Raw genomic sequence first — 18,724 nt, forward strand, 5'->3', positions numbered from 1 at the left:
CTTGAGGGTAGTTGACCCACAATATTACATTAGTTTCAGGTGTATAGCATAGTGATTTGAGAAATATACATAATTTTAGCTACCAACTGTCACCATAAAATGCGATTACAATATCATTGACTATGTTCCCTATTCTGCACCTTTTATTCCGTGACTATTTCCTTCCATAACTGGAAGCCTATATCTTCCACTCTCCTTCATCCATTTTGCCCATCCCTCCACCCCCCTGCCTCTGGCAGTCATCAGTTTGTTCTCTGTATTTATAGATCTGATTCTGCTTTATGTTTATTCATTTTTTTTCTGATTCCACATATGAGTGAAGTCATATGGTATTTGTCTCTCTCAGTATGACTTATTTCATCCAGTATAATACCCTCTAAATCCAGCCATATTGTCACAAATGACACAATCTCATCATTTTTATAGCTGCATCATATTCCACTGGATATTTCTTTCTGTAAGATATTTGTCAGGTTTTAGTATCAGGACAATGCTAATGTTTAAAAATGTTAGGATAGTTTTTCCCTACTATTTTTCTACACTATACTATACATGTTTTTCTATATTCTATAATATTGTTTTTCAAATGATTTGTGGTTAAAAGCCTTTATTTCCCCTAGTTTCTAATCCATCATGCACTTCTGCTTTTTTTTCCCAACTTGTTTTATTTACAATGCCAACTTTTAAAAGATCATTAAACTAAAGTTAACTAGACAATAAACCAGGCAGAAATCACTTTACAAAGAGCATGAAAGCCCAAAATGCCACCTTCTATGGAGAACCCACAGTTCAGATTTATTTAGAGAAAAAAAAAAAAAAAAAAAAAAAAAAACTTGATCATACTAGAAGAAACTCACCCATAAGTTTGGAATCTGTACTCAAACTATACATGCAAGGAGGACAATATTCTGCTTAACCAACTGATTTGCTGCTGCCATTTGTCTACTGTGTGTCTAATATTAACCATCATAAACAGAGCAGTGCAACTAGTATTTGGAACAATCCTTACAGTGTTAGTGTCAGGCATGACATTTCACGTCTCTTCACACCACTGGTTCTCTTTACACACCTGGACTTCCTCTTCTTCAGTAAAATCAATTTTGATATTGAAGCTCTTGCAGATCTCCTCAGATTTCCCCTTGAACATATTGACAACAGTCTTGCATGTAACATCAAGCAAACCTTTGATGTCTAAGTAGTTCGCAGCCAGAATAAGTTCAAAAAGTATTCCTTGGTCAACTTTCAGGAATTCTTGGTCCCGAACAGGGATATCATCTGTCCACTTTCTTTGTTCTCATCATCCGTGGGAGGAGGGGGATCATGCTTGTGGTGGGTACACCACTGAATGACCTTTTTTAATATTGCTGCCTTAACATTTGGTAGAGGAACTGGGTCATTATCTCCTTCATCATCCATTCCCAAATGGATGGTCTTGATAGTCACAGACTGTTTGGCAATTTCAACGTCAACTCTAAATAACTCTCCATTGGAACACTGTAATTTAATTGAAGGCATGGTCCTCAGTCTCAGGTGGACTGCAGATTGGAGGCTGACAAGAACAGAGCGGCCTCTGTGATGAGGAGGAAGAAGGCAGAGAACAAGGCCACTACTCATGCACTTCTGCTTTTATTAAAACAAAATAAAAGGGAATTATTAGAAAAGTAAAATTAAAAAATCAAAATGCAAGTTAATTTATTCATTATTAGATTAACAGACATAAAATTACTCTGTCAAATTACTATCAAAGATTCTGGACACTGATTCTCAATTGCTGTATTTATCATGAACCTGTAGCACAAAGCTCATGACTGCTCTCTGCCTATGGACCGCAGTTAGAATAGCCCCAATTGGATAAGGAAGATGTGGTCCATATACACTATGGAGTATTATGCCTCCTTCAGAAAGGATGAATATCCAACTTCTGTAGCAACATGGACGGGATTGGAAGAGATTATGCTGAGTGAAATAAGTCAAGCAGAGAGAGTCAATTATCATATGGTTTCACTTATTTGTGGAGCATAACAAATATTATGGAGGATAAGGGGAGTTAGAGAGGAGAAGGGAGTTGGGGTAAATTGGAAGGGGAGGTGAATCACGAGAGACTATGGACTCTGAAAAACAATCTGAGGGGTTTGAAGTGGCGGGGGGGTGGGAGGTTGGGGTACCAGGTGGTGGGTATTATAGAGGGCACGGATTGCATGGAGCAATGGGTGTGGTGAAAAAATAATGAATACTGTTTTTCTGAAAATAAATAAATTAAAAAATTTTAAAAAAAAGAATAGCCCTGATTGAAGAAGAGCTCTAACATTTTTGATGATGTGCATTTATCAGCCAAAAAAAGAAAAATGGGATTAGACTATAACGGCAATACATGTATTTTCACTTATCTGTAATTTATATATATACCTGAAATTATTAATAATAATCTAGATGCTTAGATTTTAAATGTCCTGTATCCTGATGATCTCATCCTTTCATTAGTTAACACACAAGGTACAATGTACACTTGGAAATAAGATTTGTTGTCCATATGTTGTCCATACCATGTGTAGGCTCCTACTCACCAGTAACATTTTTTTTTATCATTTAACATTATTTGGGCTGATATTTTCCATATCTGATTAGATCATTTTTTTTTGTCTTATAATACATTGGTGAAGTCTTATTATCTTCTTAGGAATGTTCTCCTCCATCTGTGGCTTCTACTCAGGAATATAATCATGCCACTTGTCAGCTTTGTAGGGATTCATTTACTGACATATATAATGTATATAATGTAACCACAACAATTGCAATGCAGTACGTAAGGGCATATGTGACAGTTAAGGGGGCCAGGTGGCACCCACATTTTTCTCCAAGGACCTTTCTCTGCTGAGCCATGTGTGTAATTTGGCAACCTGATCTACAAACTCAGAGAAGGTGCCAGGTCAATCAGGAAAACTAATACTATAAAATGTTTCTTGATTAGGGAAAAAAATGTATAGAAGTGGTAATTTTTTTTTTCCTTATCCCATTGGATTTTTCACGCTTAGTTCATATGAAAGACCATAACTTTAAATGGGTTTCTCAAAGGATAGCATGGGTCTCCAAGCACCTGTTTGTTTAAAATTCAGATTCCTGGGTCCTGTCCTGTAACTACTGCATCAAAGTTTCAAAGAGAAGATGAGGATGGGAAAACAGGATTCTATATGTTTACTAAACTCCCCAAATGATTCTTGCACCTAGACATTTGGAAAACCAATCCTTCAGAACATTTTTTTTTAATTATAGGATTTATATAAGATCCTTGAAGGCATCTCACATAAAACTTGGTGTCTTTGTTTTAAGATAGTTTAGTACTTAGCATTTTGACATCCTTTTCAATTTTTTTTCCTATGGTTATTAGCCTATTCTAATTTGTGTTTCTTCTTGGGTCAATTTTGGGAAATTTCTTTTTCTACAATATCATACATTTTAGCTAGATTTAAAAACAATTATTTTAATAAAATTTTATTTTGAAAAAAATTAATTAATATGTTTTTCTTTTCAGTACTTGCCTGATCCTGTATGTTCCTATATAGGGACGCAACCTGTCAGAGATACCCTTTTTTTTTTTTAATGCTTCAGACTTTTTTTCTTAATGCTTAAAGTTTTTTGTTTATTTTTTTAATTTATTTATTTTCAGAAAAACAGTATTCATTATTTTTTCACCACACCCATTGCTCCATGCAATCCATGCCCTCTATAATACCCACCACCTGGTACCCCAACCTCCCACCCCCCTGCCAGTTCAAACCCCTCAGATTGTTTTTCAGAGTCCATAGTCTCTCGTGATTCACCTCCCCTTCCAATTTACCCCAACTCCCTTCTCCTCTCTAACACCCTTTAGTTTAAGGGAAATAAGAAGAGGGGAGTTTAAGGAGGGTTTTGTTTCAACATAAAGAAAAACAGTGAAATTTTTTTCAAGATGATAGTTTCGAAAGCTCTTGGTTTTTAAGGAACAAGCTTTTTAAGGGAATAATTTTTGAAAACCAAAACCACAAAGATTTAAAAGATTAAGTCATAAAATTAACTTATAAATAATAAATTAGGACTGCAGTTTCTCATGGAATAGATAGGAAAATTGAGACCCTGACAAAGATGGAGGTCATGTTGACCTTCTAAACAACCTGGAGAGATCACAGAGAGAAGATCAGAGATCATATTTAGAAGAACTCACTCTCTACTGGAAGAAAGACCATTATGGCCAATTCAAGAATAGGTAATAGAGCCAAGCCAATGCTGAAAGCCATCCATCATCATTCAACAGGGCACTGCATGTCATCCTGCCTGGGAGCATGGCTGATATGAAGGTCTTCCACTGAAAGCTGTTTGCACCTCACTCTCTGGCCTGTGTATCTCCTAATAGGAGTGTCACCCATTTATATCCTGTTTTACTCAGCCTATTTTAACTCTGCTGCATTTCTTTTTTTAATAGTCTAGAACTTTCTAAGGCTCCTTAAAAAAATGTGGAAACCTGGACATCTGAATGAACTATGGTGGTATATGAGGAATCAGCACCTGAACTTGGGTGATACTGGGTAGGAAAAATAGCTCAAAAGTTTATTTCAAGCCAAGATGGGGGAACAACCCACTCCCATTACATTCGTATGAGTATTAGAAGAACATGCTTAGGACAGGCTTCAACTTTCCTAATTTGGAGAATTATAACCACCTCTTCTTTTTTTTTTAAGATTTTATTTATTTATTTGACAGAGATCACAAGCAGGCACAGAGAGAGGAGGAAGTAGGCTCCCTGGTGAGCAGAGAGCCTGATGCAGGGCTCAATCCCAGGACCCTGGAACCATGACCTGAGCCGAAGGCAGAGGCCTTAACCCACTGAGCCACACAGGCGCCCCACAAGCACCTCTTAACTGATGTCACTGAAACCATTCTATTCTCTCATCTTTTTTTTTGCATGAGTTACACCACCATCTTCCAAAAAATCAAATGTGATGTTACTACTCTAGAAATTTATATCACCCTGCCATAACATACCAGAGAGGTCAAACTTTGTATTATTGACTGCACCATCTTTCAAAATCCATTCTCAGCCCAATTTTTCAGCATCATCATATGTCTTAGTCCATGATTAAACCTGTACTTAAGCATTCCAACCTGAACTTTTTCATATTTTTTTAAAGATTTTATTTATTTATTTGACAGAGAGAGACACAGTGAGAGAGGGAACACAAGCAGGGGGAGTGGGAGAAGGAGAAGCAGGCCTCCCACTGAGCAGGGAGCCAAACACTGAGCAGGGAGCCAAACACTGATCCAGGGTCTCGATCTCTGGACCCTGGGATCATGACCTGAGCCGAAGGAAGACTCAACGACGGAGTCACCCAGGGGCCCCAGCTTTTTCATACTGTTGAATTTTTATTTACTGGTCCTTCCTCTTGGATTGTCATGAACTCTCTTCTCTGTAAGCTCCTTCTTCCCATCGCAACTTCAAATGTCATCTCAACCTTCGTCCACTGACATTATGAAAGTTATTTACTCTCTTTTCTGTATTCAGACTCATTTAAAAGTATCTTATCAGATTCCTCTATAATGATATACTTATGTTCCTATCTCTACTGGATGGAGGACACCCTGAGAATGTTAAGTTCCACTTGCTCATCCTTCCATCTCTGGCTCCGAACACAGAGGAGGCTCTCTGTTAATGTCTGTTCAATGTTTTAGTCCACAATGAGTGACACAGCTGGCTAGTAAAGCTAAAATGCCCTTTGCATGCATAACAGTCTACATTCACTTTTTTTGTTCTGGTCCAGCTGTTTTTTGGACTTAGAAGTTCATTTTATTTATTCATTGTACATCATTTCTTTAGATTTGGCCAATCATTCCACTCTGACACAATGGTTTTATTTTATCTCTTTTAAAAATTTCAAGTCTATTATCCAAGGAATATTCTGCCCCTTCCAGCTACATCATCAGCAACATTTATTATCGTGCCATCAATTTCTTCATCCAAGTGATAAATAACAATTCTGGACAGGACCTTTCACATAACATTTATCTTATCCTCCCTAGGATTATAGTTATTTTCTTCTCTTGTTTTGTGAACTGGAATGTGAACTCCTCAAGACACACATTGTGGCTCACTCACATTTTTATAATCCCTTAACTTTATTGAGATTAATAATGCTATGAAATGTCCTAATGTCCCCTGATGGTAGTAGTAGGAAGCTGGTTCTGTAATCAGATGACATAGAATGAGATCATAGCTCTCCACTTGGGGACAGACTTGTGCAAGTTTCTAAAACCCTCCCACCCATATTGATAATATGTTTTCATATACAGTGTGGATAATATTAGTATCTATATCACAGAATTGTTTTGAAAGACTAAAACAGATAATATATGTAAAATGCTTGATGCTATCCTTAATACATGGTAAATACTTAATATTTATTAGGGACTATTATTATAGGTGTTAGTTGAATAAAATAAAAACAGGAAATATCAATGTCATTAAATATGCTAATATGTTCATCAGTGTTTTCTATTGATGTTACAACAAAGTGCCACAGTCTGGGTGGCTTAATCAACAGAAAGTTCATTCTTTTACAATTCTAGAGGCTAGATGTCCAAAATCAAGGTGTCAGCAGATTGGTTTCATCCTGAGTCCTCTCTCCTTAGCTTATAGATGGCCACCTTCTTGCTGTCTTCACGTGGTCTTCCTTCTGTGTGTCTGTGTGCTAATCTCCTCTTCTTCTAAGGACACCAGTCATATTATGGATTTAGGGCCCACTTCAATGAACTTATTTAACCTAAATTACTTAATAACTTATTGAAAGACCTGTCTTGAAATACAGTCATATCCATAGGTACTGGGAGTTCGGACTTCAACATGTGAATTTTAAAGGGGCATCACAATTAGCACTAGACATCACACACCTTATAAGTCATATCTAATCAGCTTTGGCAGACTGTATAACCATTAACTACTCACTTACCTTCTTTCAATAGCACGTATCCCTACCCTTTGCAATTTGATGGGAAGCTACAAGAAGAGGGCTAAGCATTCATGCTCCACCGCCATTGGCTCAGCCATGTGAGTGTGGTAGATGAGTGTGTGGGACATACCCCACTCTCAAGCAGAAGTTTGAAGAGCTACTGATTGTTCTCACCACTTTCTTGCTCCTTTCCATCTGCCACAAGGGTAATTTGTCCCAGATAAGGACTGCTCTTTCAGCCTAAGACTGACAATCAGAGCTGTCAAAATGATGTGTAAATGCAGAAGACAAGTAATTTTTTTTTGTCCAAATCCTGGAATTTAAGGATTGTTTATTACTTCACAAAATGTACCTAGTGTGATAACCAACAACAGTGACTGAAAAAAAAAAAAAGCAAATGCATATATATGCTTATTACTTTTTCTTGCAAAAGGCTCAGAAACCCCAGTGTACCAGCTATGAGGCCATTCTGATAAAGCTAAACTGCAAAAAGAGAGCAGAGCATCAACAATTTCATAAAGACCCAGGACCCTTTGGAGAAACTACTTTTCCCCTTTATATGGAAGGACACGTTGGCCTCCCTCACACTTCAGTCTTCTCTCTTGGATAAAAAGAAACTGACTCCTGTTGCATTTGCAGCCCTCACTCTCCTTGTCCCAGAAGAGAAATCCTTTTCTGTTCTTAGAGAATTATAGTGGATGTTGAAAACTAAAACTGTCTGCCCTCACTTGGCAAAGACAAGGACTCCTTAAACCAGTGTAACTTCACCCAAACCAGTATCAGTTCTCCCAAAACACATGCTAGGTTCACGATGTAATTCAATAACCATCCTTCAACATCCTGCTATTTCCCAGTTACTAGGCAAAGGGAACTATTGAGCAAGACCCTAAGGAGTCCGCAGGATTGGGGCTGCTGGAGAAGGAGAAGAGGGACATTTAAGGCAGATGACAGACTTTTAACAACAACATAAATTATATTTCAGGAAGATGTGCATTTGAGGATGGTTGTAGCAAAAGGTGCAGGAATGACTGCAAATGGTACTGAAAACATGGCTGAGAGCCATCCCTGATGGCCAGTGCTGGTGGTTGGTCCTAAGCCCGAGCACAACTCAAAGCACAACAGGCAAAATGTTCAATGTTATGGAACACAAATTTATGTATTCATATCTGATTTTTTAAAATATGTCTCTTTAATAAATATGTCATATCACATAGCATTTAAAGACACAAGCTTTTTATGCAGATGGCCAGGCTTCATACCATGGCTCTGCCATGAGTATACCCTCATGAACTTGAGTACACGAATTTACCTGGGTAAGCCTCAGGTCCTCACCTGCATAACAGAATGTGATAACAGTAGTACTCCTTCTAGAATGATGATCATCTTAATATAATGATGACTGTAGACTTTTGGCACGATATCTGAGTCAATGTAAAAGCTCCAGAAATAGTACTTGCTGCTGAAATTATTGCTGCAACATTATTCGGAAATGAAAATTTAGTAATTTGCTTCTGTGAGACTCAGCCCTTGGTTTCAGACATCCTAATACTGCTTCATATCTGTCCTAACATGTGTGTAAGACAAAGCCTAAGAGAGAGCCCCACACATGACACATGATAGTCAGAGACAGATGTGGCTTGAGTGGAGAGGGGCTCAGCTCAAACAGGGTTCTGCTCAAACGTTTCCAAAGCAGTCATGGGCCTCATTTTGACTGTGATGCCAGACACTACTCCAGGGCGGGGAACCAGAAAGCACCTAGCAATAGCCCTTCAGGAAGCTACCCATGGAAATCATTCCTCTAGATCCCTGTCAAGGCTTCAGGGCAGCTTGAACAAAAATCGGCTTCTGTATTAGAAGGTCACATTTTCTCCCTGAGAATGTTACTTTCCTTTTCTTAACTGAATCACTGGCCTCATTACTTTGGGGCTTATAAACTGAAGTTTCTGCCTTCCTTGAATCAAACCCTGTGGTTAGATCGTGGCTCTTTTGTACTTATGCTGATTGGTAGTTCTGAAGAAAGGAAGGGGCAAAGGAGGAAAAGAAAATGATGAGGATAAAACCACCAGTTGGCTTTTTCCTCCTTAAAAAACTTTCTAGTTCAGTTTTAGATAAAACAGTATTTGATCAATGGGTCTTTAAAACAATATTACTACACGGTGAGAACTTTGAGGGAGCGTTGTCATGGCAACGGGAAGTAGCGACATCCAGAATCATTTTTCCCCTTTCCCACAAAAAGTAAAAAACATATGTGCACCGGCCTTGAATGGACAGCAAATATTGATTTTTGTTTCTAGGCGCTCCTTCATACTTTTTCCCTGAGATTTTAACCAGAAAAGCTGCTTCTGTTATTAATCAAATGATCTGAGTAAGATATACCGAGCTGCTTTATGATACAATATTTCATCTTGAATACAATAGCTGTTTTTCATTACTGAGGGATTGAATGTTCTCCTTAAATGTCACATTTTTATCTGGTGATACTGATTATTTTACATAATGTGGTATTTTTTTTAAGATTTTATTTATTTATTTATTTATTTAGAGAGAGAGAGCGAGCAGGAGGAGGGACAGAGGGAGAGGGAGGGAGAGAACCTCAAGCAGACTCTGTTCTGGGTGTGGAGCCTGGAATGGGACTTGATCTCATGACCTGAGGTCATAACCTGAGCTGAAATCAATAGTCACATGTTCAACCAACTGAGCCACCCAGATGCCTCAGGAATAACGTTTTCATCAAAAGAATTACTCAGATCAACTCTTTGTCTCTCTCTCAACTGTGTCCCCTATTTCCTTCTCTCTTTCTGTCTTTCTCACATCCATTTGTTTATTCAATCATTCAATCTACATTTATTAGCACTTGAAGGAGCTAAAGAGTTAAAGAAAGGGATGGACTTGGAAATAATCATAATTCAGAAAGCCCCTCAGTCATAATGATCCCAATTCTTAGAATACTCAAGGGAAAAAAATTTTAAGAAACTTCAACACTGAAAGACATAAACCAGGTGAGTGACTGAAGTCACATGTAATTCTATTAAAGCTTCCTTAATTACTTAGATTGACCACAATAAAACATCCATTGATTTTCCTCCTTCCAGTCTCCAAGTTCATGACTCTCTCCGACCGGGTTCCACTGAATTTCCAGAGACACAGAGTGGCTTGAATGTTGATGTGGAGAATTTAAAAAACAAAAAACAAAAAACAAAACTTGATAACTGCTAGATTTGGTTTTGCTTTGTCAGGCAAAGGAATTCGTAAACTCCCCTGCACAAATTTTAAGGTCCAGGATGACAGCTAGGGCATTTTCTTCCAAAGATTTTATTTATTTATTTGACAGAGAGATCACAAGTAGGCAGAGAGGCAGACAGAGAGAGGGGGAAGCATGTTCCCTGCTGAGCAAAGAGCCCGATGCCGGCTCGATCCCAGGACCCTGGGATCATGACCTGAGCCGAAGGCAGAGGCTTTAACCCACTGAGCCACCCAGGCACCCTAGGGCATTTTGTTTTTCGTCCCCAAAGCCCAGAAGATGTTAGACTTCTGTGCAGGGAGCATCCGGGAGTTGGCCAGGGGCATCCCCCGGCTGTGCGTTTGTTCCCACACTGCTCCTTGCCATGAGGCTTGGAAGAAGATATGGAGTAACTTCAATATGCTCCTTGGGAAGAGAGGAGACGTGAGTGCTCTGACCAGAGTATCTCTCTTTTTTTAAAAAAAGGCGAAAACACCTGCAGAGCAGGGAGAAAGAGCGTTGCCGTTGGATCGAGTTCCGTTTACACCCACACGGGTATGTGACTCCTCTAGTAACCAGAGTGGCTCTGTGTTTACATTCTGTCAAAGACAACTATCGTCTTAGTGGCTGGGCCTTAGGGAAACAGCTGCCTTAATTTAGCAAAATACCTTAACAGGCCACTTGGGATAGCAGCTGAGATAGTCCCTGAGAGCACTGGTTAGGAGAAAAAGGAAGTAAATTAAGAGAAAGCTCAACCACTCTCAATTAGAAGAGGACAGGGTTCCAGGAAGGGGGTGAGGAGAAACGGAAGGAGAGACAGTGGTAGAAGGAGAGGGCCAAGCATCGCGGGGCAGTTTCCAAGAGACGCTTGGTTTTCATCTTCAATCTTAGGCTCTCTATATTCCTTCTATCTGCCTAAAATTGCAGTAAAGAGCTTGAATAATTTTTGGAAATGAGGGGACAATAGCCAAACTACGGAAAGAACCTAGATGTCCATCAACAGATGAATGGATAAAGAAGATGTGGTACACACACACACACACACACACACACACACACACAATGGAATACTATGCAGCCATCAAAAGAAATGAAATCTTGCCATTTGTGATGACATGGATGGAATTAGAGGGTATCATGCTTAGCAAAATAAGTCAATCGGAGAAAGACAACTATCATATGATCTCCCTGATATGAGGAAGTGGAGATGCAACGTGGGGGATTTGGGGGGTAGGAAAAGAATAAATGAAAGAAGACCGGATCAGGAGAGAGACAAATCATAAGAGACTCTTAACCTCATAAAACAAACTGAGGTTTGCTGGGGGGAGGGGGGTTGGGAAAAGGGGGGTGGAGTTATGGACATTGGGGAAGGTATGTGCTATGGTGAGTGCTGTGAAGTGTGTAAACCTGGCGATTCACGGACCTGTACCCCTGGGGATAAAAATACATTATATGTTTATAAAAAAATTTAAAATTAATTTTTAAAAAGAAGTTATAATAAATAAATGTTTAAAAATGGCCATTTTAGGTTATGTCAGTCTTCTAAGGGCTCAGCAAGGCTGACCAGTCACAGGGCTCAGCCTAGAAGGGACAGAGGAGGGTCTATGGTTTAGAAAAGTAATTCTATATTACAAAAGGGGAGAATAGATCCAGGGAGGCCTGTGGCAAAGCTCCTGCAATGCACAAGGCAGAGGTATGGGAAGCAAAGGAGGGTGACTGGGAGGGTGGCAAAGAAGGCCAGTGCCAAATGTCCTACAGATGGAGTAGAACATTTCTCCCAAAGTGTCCTAATCCCAGGAACGTTTTGAATCTATTGCACTCCATGACAGAGGAAGTAAGGTTGTTAACCAGATGACCTTGAGATGGGGGATCCTCCTGGGTTATCTGGGCAAGTCCAGTGTGACCACAAATACCCTTGGGGATGCAGAAGAACAAGAGTAAGAGAAATGCCATGTAAGAAGGACTCCATCTGCCACTGCTGGTTTTGAAGATGGCGGAAGGGGCCATGAGTCAGGAAAAGCACTGAGAGTTCTCCAAACTGGAAGAGGCAAGGACACAGACTGACCCTTAGAGCTTCTGGAAGGAGCAGAGACTTGAGGACAGAAGGGCAGAAAATAAATTTGTGTTACCACCAAAAGAAAAAGAAAAAAAAGAAAAGAAATGAGGGGAAAAGGTTGGATCCATGTCTCAATCAGTGCCAAAACATGGGTAAGAAGGAGCAACCCCAAGTGAGAGGCAGAGAATAGTTCAGCAGCATCTGCAAGTTGTGGCTGGAGGTGACTACAAGAATGGAATCCTTCCGGGAATTCACAATGCACGGGGAATGGAGGCAAAATGCTGAGCATGGAAGGGAAAAAAAAAAAAACCCAGAGACACATACACTGGGATTACCCAACACAGGAACTCACTGCTGGGGAGTGAATGTTGATGGGGGTTTGTAAAAATCCTTTTGGAGTTCCAAAGAATAGAATGACTGAGTTGAGTAAAAAGGATTCACCCTTTATACTGGCAAGTAAGCATGTACCCAATGTATTCCACTAATGATGTCTAAAGCAGATAGCTTTTGCTAGATGAACTTCCCTTCAAATTCCTTAACATTCTTGCTATGGGACAGGTACAGTTTATTTAAGGAGGCTACTGTTGGAAGAGCCTCAGGCCCTTCGAAGATCTTCCCTTTGTGGTTCTCTGTAAGCTCTTTCCTGCCTTTAAGGGATTCAGCACTGAAGCATGTGGAGTATCAGCCCAGACAGATAATATGAGAATTATGCCTTCAGGTAGGACCTAAATAAGTCTAAGATGGCCAGAGAGCAGCCCGGGAAGCAAATCCTTAATTAGTACTAGGCTACAGCCAGTAAAAAACAAGCCCAAGGGTCAAAAATTATGAACTGAGCCAAATCAGGAGGAAAAACTTGACCGGAAATCAAGAGGGACTGCACAAAGTGGGACAGATTCCAGAGATGGGACAGAGGGGATTGTCTCCATTAAACCGCCAGGTCCCTAGCTTGCCGGTACTTGCTGTCAGCCATGTGGTTTGTGTTTGTGGTTGAATTGGTTCAACTTAAATGTATAGGTTCAGGACAAAGTGTCTTGAGGAAAGAGCCCAGAGAACCCGATGGTGTGGCTGAATCCTCAGGGGAGTGACAGAAACCAGTATGACTCAGCCTTCTTGCTAATCCACCAAATCCATGACCTAGGCTTTGTGGTACAGTTGAAAGCACATCAACTATAAAAGAAAGAAACATGATTGATTCCCAACTCAACTGACAGGTTATTTGTTCTTTATTTCAAGAGACCCATTTTATAGTTCTGAGTCTGTAATACATTAAGATAAGAAATACCTACCTTTCTAGACTGTTTGTGAGGATCAAAGAAAGTGTATGTGTGGAAGGGGATTGTGCAATGCTCAGTAAATACTAGTTTGAATCTTTTCCTGACTCCCTGCTTTCTTCCGTCCCTCTCTCCCTTTCTTCCCGTATTCCTCCTGTTTCCTTCCAGAGTAGGCATCCTAGGAGCATCACTCCCTGAGCAGCAGATCCAGCAAGACTTCCTATCAGTCTTAGCTTCCAGTACTCACGTATACCTTGCCACAGTGACCTTCAAGTGCATCAGTCTGCTGGCTTCCTCCCACACCAGCTCAGTGAGGGTGATGCTCCATGCCCACATGGACGTAAGCAGAGGGTGATTGTAACCCTGAGTCAGGGTCCCTCAGGAAAGATGAGCAGTAACCTCAGCAAACTCAAAGCATGTGTTTCATATGCCAGGAGAGAGCACAAGGGAAAACCTACCATCAACTCTTTCCACTGAGACTGGAGAGGCCTTACTGAGAGCACTGCACTGGTCACTGTTCAAGCCTCCCTAAAGGTAACTCATAGTCCTTTGCCCTGTGACAAATCCGTGTTAATAGTCCAAATGATGTGGATTTGGTAGCATCCTCAAAAAATAAGTGAGCATACATAGTTCTCAAACAGACCATATTGATATCCATGTGACCAAAATTGTGCAATATTTCTTTTGTAAGCAGTTGGGAAGGGCAACTTCCGTTTAGGGAAATGTTTTGAAAGCACCTGCAGAAGAGGGTAGTGGAAAGCATTCAACAGGAGATCACTCAGGGAGAGAGTGGAAAGCAACATCTCAGGAGCAGGCAGGGAAAAATGACACTGAAAGGCTAACCAAAGGAATAGGAATGTACCAGAATAGACTTGTATCTTTAAAGAAACAAGGCTAAAAGTTTCAAGAAATTACAAGTCATAGGGGGCTAAGAGTACAATTTAACATACAGGTTGAGTAAGATGAAGAAGCCTTTCTACGGTTTCCTCCTTCTCCCAGGATAAGTTCCCAGACTCCTCACGATGCCCAAGTGCCTATTAGTCTCATCTCACACTATTGCTTCATTTTCCTAGCTCCATCTCTCTGTTCCAGCCTTTTCAGGCTTTAATTCCTCTAATGTACCTTGTACACAGGGCCTTTGTACATGCTGTTCCTCTGCCTGGAATACTCTTCCTCTGCCTGGAATACTTTTCCTCTAAAGTGCACTTTCCCTGGTCTTTCCAATTCAGATAATGCACCATTTCCTCCATGAAGCCTTCCCTACCCATCCAGGTCAAGCCAAATTCCTTAATTATATGCTATAATAAAATCATATTTCTTTGTATCTTAAGCTAATCTCAATTTATAATCATACATTCATTTGTGTTATTTGGTAAAATTATTTCACCCACTGGATTATAAACTTTTTGAGTGTGAGACTCAAAGAAGGAATTCTTAGTACAGCCATCAGCATTCCAACCAAACAGCAGTTGTTGCCAATCATAATCAAGTCTGGTGGGGAAAGAGACTTCATATATAATCTCTGCCATTAATGTATGCCTAAGTAACCCCATCCAAATCATCATGATGTTTATCCACAATTTAGTACTAAGATACACCCTGGCACATGTCAAGCCTATTTATAGGTTATACTTATACGTTTATGTGGTGGTTAGGTTGATACAAAATAAGCCTTGAAGCAGATTTTCTAGCCACTAGTTCTTAATCTCTAAAGGGCTGTGGACTTAAGAACCCAGTTGAAACTGCGGATATTGCTAAATATTGAATTGTGCCTCCTCCAAAAAGATATATTGGAGTTCTAATCCCCAGGGCCTGTGAATGTGATTGTATTTGGAAATAGGGCCTTTGCAGATGATCAAGTTTAAGCTGAGGCCATTATGCTGGGCCCTAATCTAAAATAACTCATGTCCATATATAAAGGGGAAATCTGGACCCAGAGGCACATATGGAGGGAAACAATGTGAAGACACAGCAACAGCACCATCTATAAGTTCTAGAGACACCAGAATCTGGGAGAGAGGCTTGGAAGAGTTTCTCCCTCACAGGCCTCAGTGAGAACCAATCCTGCCAACACCTTGATTTGGTACTTCTCACCCCCAGAACTATGAGGCAATAAATTTCTGTTGTTTAATTCACCAGGTTTGTGGTACTCAGGAAACTGATGCAGCTCCCTGTCTTACACAACTCTGCATGAAGTTTCACGGGGTTCACAGACCCAGAAAAAGCCCAGGTTAATCATTCCCGCACACACGCTATAACATTTCCGCTCCCAGGCCCACTGGGATAAGGACAAAGAAAGAAGACAGCGTGAAATATGGGCATCCGGGACTGTTTGTTACATGCTTGGCCTTAGCCGGGCACTTGGCATCTGTTTCTCCATTGAATCCTCATAACCCCTTGGTGAAGTAGACGTTAGTGTCTTCATTGCGGACAGGAGGAAATCAAGACCCCCAGAGACTGAACATTAGGCAGGAATTCACACATCTAGAGAGTGGCTGTGCTGGGAATATGGCCCGAGTTTGTTTTACCCTGAAACCAATGCTTTTTCCATCCTTACCCTGCCTCTGAGTGCGAGTGATATGTGAGATCCAAAGCACATGATGTGTGGTTTCCGGGGTTATGAGGTTACAGAGACCAGGGTTATACATGTGTCAGTGGCTTCGAGGGAAACAGGAGAAAGCTTTAAAAAAAAAAAAAAAAGTAAAGAAAGTCCAATGCTTTCCTTTCATTCTTTGCCATTACAACTTCTTTTGAACTAAGGATTTTGGTATCGAAGGATTTTTGCTCTTGCTAGGCAAAGATAGAGACAACAAAGAATTAATTAAGTCATACTGATGATAATTACCAATAGGAATTTTGGGATTTTTAGAGATGGGACAGTAGTATCCATGAGACAGCAGATCAAGTCAATCTCTCATTCATCAAAGATCTTATTGATCACCCACTCAATATCTGTCTCCATGCTCTGTGGACAAATTCTGACCACATCGAGCCTTAAATCTAGATGCAGGCACTAAGTGACATCAGTCAATACAATAAAGTAAAATGTGTTTTAAGCAAAAATGAGTGTACTACATAGCAAATAGTGGTGGTAAATACCCACCTCTAGTCAGGTAGAAAAGTAGATCAAAGTTTACCCCAAATTCTGAGTAGTGATTACCCTCACATAAGAGAGAAAGGTGGTTCCAGGCAGAAGAAACACATGCAAATGTCCTGAGGCAACAGAAAATATAATACATTTGAAGACCCAAACACAATTCATCACATCCTGAGTGTGGAATGGAAAGGGCAAAAAAGTAAACCCTGAAGGGGTATTTAGGAGCTAGATCCTGAAGTTTCCTGACAGTGGCTGTGTGACAGAGATGTCTCTGGTTTCCTCCAGAAACCAGGAACTGTGGGAAGCCATGACAGATGGGCAACAGAAGAGAGAATACTGGAGAGAGGGCTACCGGCTGTGGGAATCTAGCAAGTCAGTTAATCGGAGTGGAGTCTCAGTTGCTTCAACACAAGAGATAATAAGGCCCATTGTGGACAATAAATGACTGCTTCCATGCAACCCTCAGAATAGTGCCCCACACAGCATCAGCTCTTACAACAGTAGTACAGGCCAGACTGGGTGGAGGCCTGTGTTACAGGCAGACTCACTATTCCAAACCTGATGCTTTTTTTTCACCTGTCTCCAAGGCGCTGCTCCTCAGGGGCAAGTGCAGCCAGGCTGTGGGGCCCACAGCCCCCCCTCGATCAGACATAAGTTTCCAACAGGTATGTCCTATGGGTCAGAGAGCGAGCCCTTTCCTTCTACCACGCTCACAGACAAGGTCTGGCCCAAGGGCAGGCTGTCCGCAAGCAACATGTCAGGGAGGGGCACCTGGCAGAGGCTAGGGAATGAGGCCTTCAGTGGTGAGCTGCGAGCCAGTGGCCCAGGGAAGCCCATGCCTCCCACGTCGGCTGGGAGCTCACCAAGTCTTATCTTGTCTGGGACTGTGGGATGGTGGAGACTCGCTGCTTGAACGCACCTGAATCTTTATGTCATAATTCTTCTTTATTTGCAGCTTTTAAAAAAGCTTAAATGGTTTTTTATTTTGTTTCATTGAGGCCTGTGGGAGGTAATACTTAAAATTATTATCCTTGCCATAGAAAAAGTCTGGAAAATTCAGTTTGGGTGCAAGCTTCCTTCTTGTCTTCTTCAGGTGTAATCTTAGAGACTTAGTCAAAATATGTGTGGTTAAGAGTGACAGCTCTTCCAAACGTCACGGAAGTGCAGTGCCGTGGGCCTGAGAGTTAAGGTCACATGTATGATCTTATCATCTCTAGCACAGGCCTCTGAGGACGGGAATAGAAGCCAGAGATGTATGGGGACCAGAGATAGCAGATTCTCCTTGTTCTGAAGATTTCTTTTCATAAAAAACAGAATCTCATGTGTGCTGAGAACCCGCTGTGCTCATGGAACTGTTAGAGTCATTTGCCCATGCATTACCTTTTACTCTGTTAAACCAGTCAAATAATTAGTAGCATTCTCATTTTCATTTTCATTCATAGAATGAATGAAATTCATTTATTCATAGAATTTCATTTTCATTTCATGGAAAATGTGGCCCCGAGCGGTCTATAGATTGGACCAGAATTTCACATGGGTAGTTTGACTTAGAAGTGTACATGTTCCCCATCTATCGTTGTAGTCCAAACTGATTGCTTTAGGCCTGAAGGTCTACATGGTAGTGAGATCCTGACCTCTACGAACCCCAGCTGCATCACTTCCTAGCTCTGTGGCCTTGAACTAGCCCCTTGCTCCTGCTGTGCTTCCAATTCCTTAACTATAAAATAGTTAATAAGAATATCCATCTTATAAGACTGTTATGAGTTAAATGAATTATTCCTTGTAAAATACTTAGGACAGTGTCTAGTGATTAGTAAGTGCTATAAACAAGTTAGCCATTACTATTATTATAACCAGAAAGAGTAGCAAAGTCTCAGCTTCATCAGGGCAAAAGAAGGTACTGTCCAATTTCTCTGGGGTGAAAGTAAATACATCAACATAAATAAATGCATTTTTTTAAAAAGACAACATTCAATACCCAACCACAAAATTTCATTCCAAGAAATCATCTTCCCTTAAAAAAAAAAGAAAAAGAAAACCTCCAAGGCAGATATATGAGAACTGTTGGTTTTTAAAAAATTGTTTTCCAGTAAAAGCTAATTCTAT

At 40.4% G+C, this 18,724-nt stretch overlaps 1 pseudogene; it reads right to left on the reverse strand.

Moving 5' to 3' along the window:
* Positions 1-334: 334 nt before the first annotated feature.
* LOC101693969 lies at positions 335-1,850 on the reverse strand (annotated as a pseudogene).
* Between the last annotated feature and the right edge of the window lie 16,874 nt (positions 1,851-18,724).

This window comes from Mustela putorius, unplaced genomic scaffold, assembly GCF_011764305.1.
Source record: "Mustela putorius furo isolate JIRA1106 unplaced genomic scaffold, ASM1176430v1.1 tig00003845_pilon_pilon_pilon, whole genome shotgun sequence".
Classification (NCBI taxonomy): domain Eukaryota; kingdom Metazoa; phylum Chordata; class Mammalia; order Carnivora; family Mustelidae; genus Mustela; species Mustela putorius.